Source organism: Pteropus vampyrus, unplaced genomic scaffold, assembly GCF_000151845.1.
Source record: "Pteropus vampyrus isolate Shadow unplaced genomic scaffold, Pvam_2.0 Scaffold21, whole genome shotgun sequence".
In the NCBI taxonomy this organism is placed as follows: Eukaryota; Metazoa; Chordata; class Mammalia; order Chiroptera; family Pteropodidae; genus Pteropus; species Pteropus vampyrus.
In genome coordinates this window covers 13781515-13791957 of record NW_011888802.1, presented here as the reverse complement: position 1 = coordinate 13791957, position 10443 = coordinate 13781515, and the positions used below count along the sequence as shown (strand labels likewise).

Genomic DNA, 10443 nt, shown 5'->3' with positions numbered 1-10443 from the left:
AAAAAGAAGTTGAGGATGTTGGCCCTTATTCTAGAAACCATTTCAATGGTATTACCTGATCTGTGCTTTTGTGAAATCCTTCAGGTTTTTACCTGGAGGGCAGGAAAGAAATACAAATGATTGACCAAGACTAGGTCTGTGTTCTTCAAAAAAAGAATCTTGGTGAGAGAAGCTTTGGAAGAACTAGCTGCAAAATCTGGTGACAAATTAAATGTTTTTGGTGTGACTGGTGAGTGATGGACTGAGAGGGTGGAAGTCAGATTCCTGGCAGGATAAAAGATGAGTCTGGCTTTGGTTTGTTAATCTTGAGATGTCCGTGATCTCTGGATGAACAATTAGTAAAAGACTATGAACATTTTAGCTCTGCCATTTAGGAAGGAGATGTGGCTAGAAAGTTGTGAAGATGGCTAGTGATTTTGGATACTGCACACTAATTTTAAAATGAGACTTCTAGGTCTTGACAAGGATAATTATTTCTATAATATATAGTGTTCATATCTCTAAATTTAAGCACCAGGGGAGCTTAAATGCAAGGAGATAAAATAGTCCTGCAGGAATGTGTATGAACAGTGGGGATGGGTGGAGGGGAATTGTGTGGACTATGAGAAATCCCCCAGCTTCCTTAAAATGGCTATACACTATAAGCAGACTTCATTACTTATGATTTGTCTTTGCATAAGTATAATAAATACATTCATAAATTGTCTTTGCATTTTTAAAGCATGTTCTGTGGATCCTCACAAAAATCCCCCAATGGGTCTTAATGTCCTAATATGAGCTACATGGCATTATTTTTTCCCATTGTGTATATAAGGATCAGAGACTATTAATATTATAAACGTTTTCTTGATCAAGGTAGGCCAAAGTCAATGTCCCTTTTCCTATGTCTGTGGGTTTACAGTGGAGGCAAATGAATAATATATACAAATTCTTTTTCTGAAAAATTTTTTTGGGGGAAGTTTGTCTCCTTAATTTGTGTACAGATTTGTCCCTTGTTTCCCAAATGAATTAAAAGTAACATCAAGTGGAAATTTGCCATAAGCCTTATAACATTAAGCTGTGGGGTGGTTATAAATAGATCTCATTGTGGGCAGTGATTTTGTCCCAGGGATGATTATTTAAAAAGATCAGAGTCTACGCCATACCACCCTGAACGTGCCGTTCTCATCTGATCTTGGAAGCTAAGCAGGATTGGGTCTGGTTAGTACTTGGATGGGAGACCACCTAAGAATACCAGGTGCTGTAAATAAAAATAAATAAATAAATAAATAAAATAAATAAAAATAAAGAGATCAGGACATCCCCTCAGCTTGTGAGAATTCTACATTGTCATTCACAACAGCCTGATTGCTGACCAGAGGCTAACTCCTTTTGGGTCCACCCCATAATTTAGCTATACCAGCTCTGGATCAATTCAGAACATCCAAGAATTTTACCCTTGTTAGAGAGCTGAAATCTTTACTTTATATCTAAATATTGAAATTTCCCTTGAGTGTAATTAAAAGAATCAAAGCCACTCTAGCCCAGAAAGGAGAGGCATGCTCAATTTTGGCAACCTTAAAATAATCATCACCACCTTTTGGTGAGCTTTCACATCTGTTGACCCATGTGATCTTCCAGTGGCCTAAAGCAGGACACTAGGCGAAACTGCAGTGTGCCTGGCTCTCTGAGCACTCTGACGATTGAGATGGGAGCTTCAGCTTCGGTATCGGCCTCAAGCAAAGGACTCTCCTCAGAGTCTATGAGCAATAAGGGCCACTCTCTCTCACTCACAGGATTACAGTAAGGGAAAAGTGAGAAAGTAGATATAAAATCATGTGAAAAGGAATAGAGTCTTTTGATGTTTTCTCAAAAGGAGAAAAAGAAGGATTTTGCTGATCATGTTTGAGAAGTGAGGGAAGGAGAAACTAGCTCAAGAATAGGGGATGTTTTGTGCACAGAGGGAAACACAGACAGACTCGAAGACAGAGCGGGCCTGGCTAATTATAGTTGGCCTGGGAAGGAAGGAGGAGGGCTAACGAGGAGTGAAGTGTCCTATGCCATTGGTTAGTAGTTTATATTTGGCTTTTTCTGACTGGTCCTAAATTAGAAGTGAGAACAAAAATTAGGGAAGCAGTCAGTTATTTTTGAAGTTCTGGCCAGGTTGGCCAGTTGTGGGGGTTATTGTTTCACTTTCTGGGTTGTTGCTAGAGATAGTGGTCTGACTTCCTACAGATTTGACCTATATCTGGCTGCCCTCCTGGTCTGCTTAGTGTAGATAATAGGTTGGCACCCTGGCTAGTTGCTGCAGATCATTAATCAGAGTTCTATTTTTATATATTGTCTGGCTCTTGTCCATTTGTATATTTGGTCTCTTAGAAGGAAGAGCAGCTATTGAAGAAATGAGGTACCTGAACTGAATCAAAGAGATTCTCACAAATGGACTTAAGACATGCCTAGTCACAGAAGGAGAAGGGATCAGGAGAACCTGCTGCTTTTTTCACAGACTCCAAGATAAATTGACAGTGAACACCACAGGGGAAGGTTCAGCCATATTATGTTTCAGAAATCTGGACCCATGACAAAGTCACTGGTTCAATTCAAACTGCTTGGGATCATGTTTTAGCCACACCTATTTTTCCTTTCATTGCCTGGATCTGAAGGCAGTTTTGCAAAGCCTTTTCTACAATGCGCTTTGTAAAATCTTTCATATTGTTTGCTTTGTTCTCTGTCACGTTTCTCTTCATAAAGCCAGCATTTAAGTGGACTGTTACCACTACAGCTTTTTTGTAGAACCAGTCCCAGGAGAGTCTTTATCTCCATGATCCTGAGTTGCGGTGTAGCTTTCTTTACTGGACCCCTTTTAATTCAATCTTTTTTCTCAGTCAGACTGTGGAGAGGTTTCCTTTCCTTTTTTTTCTTTGCCTTTTTACCTGCTGCTTAACTAGAAAATTACACTCCACATAGGAAGGTAAACGCTATCTCATCCTGTTGCTAGAATAAAAAATTATCTTGTAACTTTGCTCTGTTGGACAAAAATCTACATCAGACCAACGCTCCCTCGTAGAAAGCAGTGACTTTCAGAAGGAGGACTGTGGCCTGGATAATAACAGCAGGGCTTGTAATCTTCCCCGTGCTAATGAGGGTCGCATCCTACCTGACTTGTAGGACTTCTGCAGAGAGGGTTAAAGCTTCTCCTGCTCTAATTAGCAATGGCTGTGGAGGGGGAAGCTGGCACCTTTAAAGGTATCTATCCTAGGGTTTTGAACAATGCAGAGAAAAATTATTTGCGGGCCCAATAGCAAAGATGGTTAATTAAAATAATGATGATGCCGATAAGAGAAATGACAAATGGGGGTCTCTCGTTAATGAGGATGGTCGCATTCTCTGCTCCCTTCTCCCCTCGCTCATCAGGAAATAGCAGACTGGAGGCCCCAGGAGACTCCCGCTCAATTAGGCCCTGCAGGCAGTGGAAGCTGCCAAAGGCCCTGTGAAGAGAAAATTTAACCACCTAATTTGGAACGGAAGGAGAGAGGGCACAGGCTTTAATGGAATATGCCACTGGCACTTCCAGGTCCACAGCTGACGAGACTCGCCACTTGAAACATTTCTCAAAAAGACAGGAGAACTGTTGGGGTGAGGGAGAGACAGGCTTTGAAGTCACAGAGGCCTGTGTTGGGATTCTGATTCTAGCAATGTTACTCCATCTCTCTGAGCCCGTTTTCTCATTGAAAAACATAAAGATAATGATGATGACATCATCAAGTGCTGTATGAGATTGTGTGTGTGTGTGTTTGTGTGTGTGTGTGTGTGTGTGTGTGTGTGAGTGAGAGAGAGAGAGAGAGAGAGGGGGAGAGAGAGAGAGAGAGAGAGAGAGAGAGAGAGAGAGAGAGAGAAAGGGTACACAGAGCATGTAGATCACACAAGTAAAAACTGACACCTTTCCTTTCTACCTCCTCATGTCCCAACACACCTGCCCTGATGGACTTTATCCCTCTCTGCCATCTTTTTTGTGACATGCTCCTCATGGTTGATAGCACCTGTTTACAGTGGTCCACACTTTGCCCCCGCCAGTGTTACACTGAAGGTGTCCTAAATACCTTTCTTGGGCATTACTAAGGGACAGTTGCCTAAGAGCAGGACCCATTCCTTCTCTTTGTCATCTTAAATTGTCAACAGACCTCCTGTTGTCACATGTGAGTTGGACATTACCCCCTCCCCAGTGCCCCTAACAAGGGAGGATCCTTGGAGGGACTCAGGGAGCTAAAGAACATTAATTCTTGCTCCTTCAGGTTGGGAGAACCCCTCATTGGTGATAACACTTACCTTTGTAAAGCAGAAGCATCTCACTATCTTGATTTTGTCCTTTCCAATGACTCTGTGTGATTGATAGGCTGGGCAGAGACTCCCAAAGTTTAATTAACTTGGCTAAAATCAAACTTTTAAGAAGAGGCAGAAATAAAAGCCAGGTATTCCAAGGAAAAGCTTGAATATATTTTCCATTCTTTATGAAATAACTAACATTGAACTCTATCTCATTCGGGATACGTTAAAATCTCAGTGGCTTAAAACAACAAAGGTTTATTTATCCCTCATGCTACAAGTCTATCACAGGCTAACTGGGGCTCTCCTAAGTCACCCCCGTAATCATGTGCACTCGGAGACCCAGGCTGATGGAGGAGCTGCTCCTTAGAGCATTACTAACTGGTAGGTCAGAGAGAAAGTCAAGCATAGTTAAGCATATGGTTGCTCCTAAAGTAGCAGCTTGTATGTGACACATTTCACTTCACTCGCATTTCACTGACCTGCCTGTGGCAGGGAAGTATAACCCTTGCAGAGGGAGGGGCAAGGACATTGGTGAACAGTTCCACAGTCTACCATCAACTCCATTGCTCTTTGTCTCAATCCTCAGTGCTGTAGAAGTGAGTGAGGTCTGGTAGTGGTCCACGCACCCCGCTTAGTAAGTATAGATATAGATAGAGAATTGTGAACCCCTCTGCTTACCCTTTGTTGAAAGTAGAGACAGGGAAAGATGTCCACAATAGTGTTTGCTTTGGATGAGACAACTTAAAAGATGATGTTTGAACTTGGCCATCAATAACAAGTTTAAATCCTAGACCCAAAGTTAACATGTTTGCAACTGCAAAAGAAGACTCTCTATGGGCTGGCCTCTTATGACGGAAAGCACACCATTGCTGCAGGTATGGGAGTGGTTCAAAGACACCAGCAAATGCTTAGCTTATTGTCTTCAATAGGAAGGCACCAAAATGCCCCACTGTTTTTGTTTGTTTGTTTGCTGAAAAGAAGAGAGAACTAAATAGCCCGCTAGTGACAAAGGGCCACATTTCTCCCCTTAAGAACAGCAGAAATAGCATTTCTAGGGTGTTCAGTATGAGCACAATAGTATATGACCTGGGGCCTCAAATAATTCAGTTCTCCAAGCACCGAAGCTGTCCTAAGACAGACCACATGGCATCTCCATTTGTGTTTGCAGTACATGTTGCTTCTTCATCCTATAAAACTGTGTTGTTTACACACACACACACACACACACACACACACACACACACACACACACAGAAACCACAGCTTTTCCTTTGAGTCCACACAGCCTGTTCCATACAGATGAACATCAGATATATTTACTTACCAACTTAGCCTTCATACTTCACCTACTTCCAGGAGGAGCTGAGGCAGGATCCGCTTTCAACTTAATGTGAAACAAGACAGCTAGAACTGAAACCAGCACAGAGACTGTGTGGTGGGAGCACAGTGAGTAGATGTCTCCACATCCCTGAAAATACCTAATAAAGTGTTGAGCTCTGACTTGTCTCCATAGCTTCTGGGAGCTTAGGCACAAACGGACCACACAGGCCTCCTTGGGAGTGACATGTATCTGACAGGTGAAGTGCCGCTCTGAGGGCTATCCTTTCCTGCTTTGCTGGGGAAAACTGCCCCTTATTGGAAGGCTCAGGAGAGGGTGGTTTATTACCAGGATAGCTGTGCAACAAAATCTGTAGCATCATCCTTCCCATCAACAGTGTACGCAGCCCTCTCTCCATTCTGGCCCTTCCCTCCCTCCTGACTAACTCTTTCAGGGAAAAAACGAGTCTGATCCATCTCTATGTTCACGTGTTGGCTAAGAACACCTTAAGATATGACTGGATCCAGGGATCTTTGTTTAATTACATTTAACTAACATTCATTTATGAACCACATATTTAAAGCACAGAAATGCAGAGATGAAGAAGGTCTGACCATGAACACTGATTGGCAGAACCACCCTTAGACCCAGGGAGCCAGGGCTCCTGTGCTTAGGGGACCCATTCTGGTCCTTCTCCAGTCAGCCTCTCCCGAAGGGGAAGGAAGGATTCTGCAGGTCCGGGAAGGATATATTGAATTGATGTGTCTAGCCTGTGACCCTCCCTCCTTCTACTCCATATTCCAGGTACTTGGCATTCCAGAATACCCTGCCCAAACACCCTACAACAACATCTGGGGCCTACACAGGCTCTTCCCAAGATCCCACCTAGTCTGGTGGGAGTCTATCCAAGGGGCGAGTGTTGAGGGGGAGAGGTGGCTATAGTTTAGACTTTTGACCTGAGTTGTCCAAAGACTTGAGATCATTCCCTCACAGTGGGAGTTAAAAAAAAGGGTGGAAGTTGGAGCAGATGGTCAGCAGGCCAGGGCCTCTACTGGAATGCTCGTCCCTGGTCCCGAAAATATGGATATGGCTTTGTGCTTTGGGCACTCTGGGAGGTGAGGGTAGAGCTAAGGTTAGATATAAGCACATCCCAAGTCTAGAACAGGTTTCTTTTTGCCAGCAAGGGGTTAATCTACCACTGTACCTATTTCTGATTGTTTACGAGAAGATCTCACCATGAAAGACCAATAAAAGTGTTCAAGAGCCTGATTTTTTTTTGTCTATCTAAATTACCATCTTAGAAGGTAAAGCAAACCAATTTACCTTGAGGTTTTCATCAAAGAAATCCGTAGACAGTCCAGGAACCACGTGCTAACAAGATAGCGAGTCCTAAAGTAGGAAAACAAACTAAAAAGCCAAATTTAAACTAAAAGATATTGCTTCATGATAAACTCCCACTTATTCAGGCAAAAGAATCCAAGGATAGCAGTATCATGGGAAATACAAATATTCTGGTTAACTGAATGGTAAAAGCTAGGACTATTTTGTCCTTACAGAATTAAACAGGAAAATATTAAAATTATACTAAATATAATTATATCTCTTCTTCTTTGTCACCGACCTTGTAATTTTGGCAAATTGCCTTTATTATTTTTTTAACTTGCCCATAGGTACTTAGGTTCTCTCTTCTAAAGACTGGCTAAGGAGTAAAAGTAGGACAAATGTCCCCAAGAGTTCCTCTCTTTGTTATGACCAAACACAGGCACACAAGAACTTTCATTAGGGAGAGTCCTGGCCCTATAGCCATAGACTCTTGCATATAACTCATAGCTTCATTGTTGTGATAGGACTTCAATATCAATAGTTGAACTCTTCGTAACTATTGTCATTCTAGAGTGTGGAGCTCACCAAAGAATTCTCTTTCAGTAGAGAATTTGTCTTCCCTGCTTTCCTTTCTGTGTTCAGGGTAGAACCATAGTTGCCTACTCAGCCAAAATGATTAGCTTGCTATATATGGCCTGCTATCTGAAGAATGTCCAAGTCTCTGCTGTCCTTTATCTTCTTCTTTTACCTTCTTAATCAACTCCATCATTACCCACCTGATGATCGCCTTCAGTGTTTTTCCCCCCAGATCATTTGGGAGAATTCTGCAGGATTTCCATATGACTAGAATAGAGGACAGATTTAGTGAAGAGCAAGATGACAACTGTGAGTGTGTTTTTGGGCAGGGGGCAGTGTTTGATGGATCCTAGGTGCCATGCTACAGGGTACTTACTTGGTCCTGAGGTCACTGGATCACCTTTAAGAAGGTTGAGCAGAGAAGTGATATGGCCAGGTCTTTGAAAAGGCAGAGTCAGGCCAAGAGGGAAGGTTTTGGAAGCTAGCAGAACAATTATTTCATAATAGAACTTGGGCTTTGGTTTGAAGCAAAACTAACTTCCAATCCTAGTTCCAATGTTTATCAACTATGTATTCATTAGGTGCTTATTATTTATTTTCTCTGATACTTAATTTTCTAATTAGAAAGGAAGTCATAATGCCTCATAGTGTTTCTGTGAAGGTTAAAATATACATTAGAAGCTCCTCTTGGCAAACCAGATGAGATAGGAGGAAAGCGTAAAACAGTGTGGTGGTTGTGGGAGTGAAGAGTAGGAGATGGACATTGGTGACAGCATCACCAGCATGGGTAAGAGGAATTGAAGGCAACCAGGTGTTCTACCTTGAGTGACCCATAAGTTATAGAGCTCATGATTTAATGGGAGTTGTTTTTTCAGATGAAAAAAAGAAAATGAGGTTTGATTTGGATAAGCTGATTTAAGGGAGTGAGTGAAAGACATATGGGTGTTCATTAGTTCACTATAAATAGGGCTATCTAGAGAGTACTGCCTATTTGGGACTCATCAGAACATAGGTTATTGTAGACACTGTGGGATTTGCAAACTTGCCCAAGAGAATGTGTTGTAATAATTCCCTTATTGATTCTTTCACCTACTAATTTATTCATCCAATACATACTGTCTACTATGTGCCAGGCTGAGTGCTATTAAACAATGGTGGATAGGCAGAAGTTGTCCTTAAATTTCAGAGTCTTATGTCTAGGGTTTAGGATCAAAAAGGGCGATGGAAGCCCCTGCACTTCAATGGTGGGCAGCCAGGAGCCCAGGCCTATGTGAGGGCTGGATGCCAGGATGCTGAGGTGGGCATGGGGTTGGATAGAGCTGGTCTGTGCTTGTGGGTCATGACAAGGAGCAGGGATGACTGTCCAGGCTGAGAGTGTCTGAGAATGGAGCAAAAATGCCAATCTGGAATAAATTGTATACAACACAAGACAAGAAAGGTAGTGTGTACATGACTGAGCTTGAAGAGATTCCATAAGGTATATCTGGAAGTAAGGCCAGAGTGTTTTCTAGGGTATCTGTCATTTGGACTCTGGGTGGTAAAGAGATTGCTGAAAACATTACAGTGTTCAGAATCAGAAGGACCCTATTCTTCTAACTTCAGTATCTAGCGCTGTGCCTGGTTCACAGAAAATGCTTAGTGAATGTTTTTTAGAATTAAAAGATAAAGGAATAATAAAAATAAAGAAGACATTAAAAAGAGTTAAATTATCATCATTCTGGGTTATAACTTTAGAAGGTAGAAAAGATATTGTGGAACCTTTCCTGACCTTCTACCAAGTCATAGAAATTATTATGCAGGACAAAAGGCTTGGTAATCTGACTTTTGGGACTGCTGAAAATTGATGAAATCTTGCTCCAATGATTTTGAGTAAAATTGGCAAATAATAACACGATGATATACAACATCATAGTATGATGCTGAATATACTGAACATCTTTTCTAAATTTCAGTATCTCACCTAAGAGATGGCTTTCTCTCCTAGAGAGCAAAAGAAATAACAGCGTTAGCAGAGGATCATGGCTCTTCAGAGGTGACTGAGCCCATACATAGTGTTCTGCTTCTACTTTCACATGGGGAGCAGTATCTTACAAATATTTTAAAATTATATTCTTAAATCTTAAGACATTCTTGCTATCTTTACAAAAGACCATTTCATTCTGCTTCCCCTCTTTTGCATATATTATGATGGATTTAGTTATTTATAAATTAAACTTGAAAACAATTGTATTTCTAGAGTCCTGATAAAATTTTAAGTTTTTTCCTCACTGAACAAACATATTATTGACAGGAACTGATGGCATCCTGAAAGCTAGCTTGTCCTCATGGTTTCAAATACCAATTCGTGTGGTCCTAATTTCCTCTTTATCTTTATATCTTCATATTTCACATGGAACAATTGTTTGAATAATTTAAATGATCAAATATACAAGCATCACCCAGAAGTGTGAGGGTTTTGACTTTAAAAGTAACTCAGTATTTCAACGTTAGGATGAGATCAACAATTTGCCTAGTTTTTATTCTCTCCTCTTCTTCTGATATAATTACAATGTTTACTATAATAACTGTATAAAAACAGCAATAACAATATGAATCTAAAGTCCCAGATTATTTCTAATCCAGGTTTGTTACTTCAGGGAATTGAAACAAACAACTGGAAATAAATGAGAAAAGCATATAAATGTAAATATCTTCAAATTCTACAAAGAAAAGTCAAACAAATATGGCTGCATTCTTAACATTAGTTCCAAAGAAATTGTAGCCTATCAAAATAGAATATAAAACAGAAGCGGCATAAATAATAAAAATCATCAAACAAGAAAGCAACAGAAGGTAGTAATCTATAAATCAACAATTTTCAAACTAAAAGACAAATACTCAGACTACATTTTTATCGCAAATTATAAATGTTGATAATAATA

At 40.8% G+C, this 10443-nt stretch overlaps 1 pseudogene; it reads left to right on the top strand.

The window, feature by feature from the left end:
* Nucleotides 1–1132: 1132 nt before the first annotated feature.
* LOC111736681 lies at nt 1133–1249 on the top strand (annotated as a pseudogene).
* The last annotated feature ends 9194 nt before the right edge of the window (nt 1250–10443 follow it).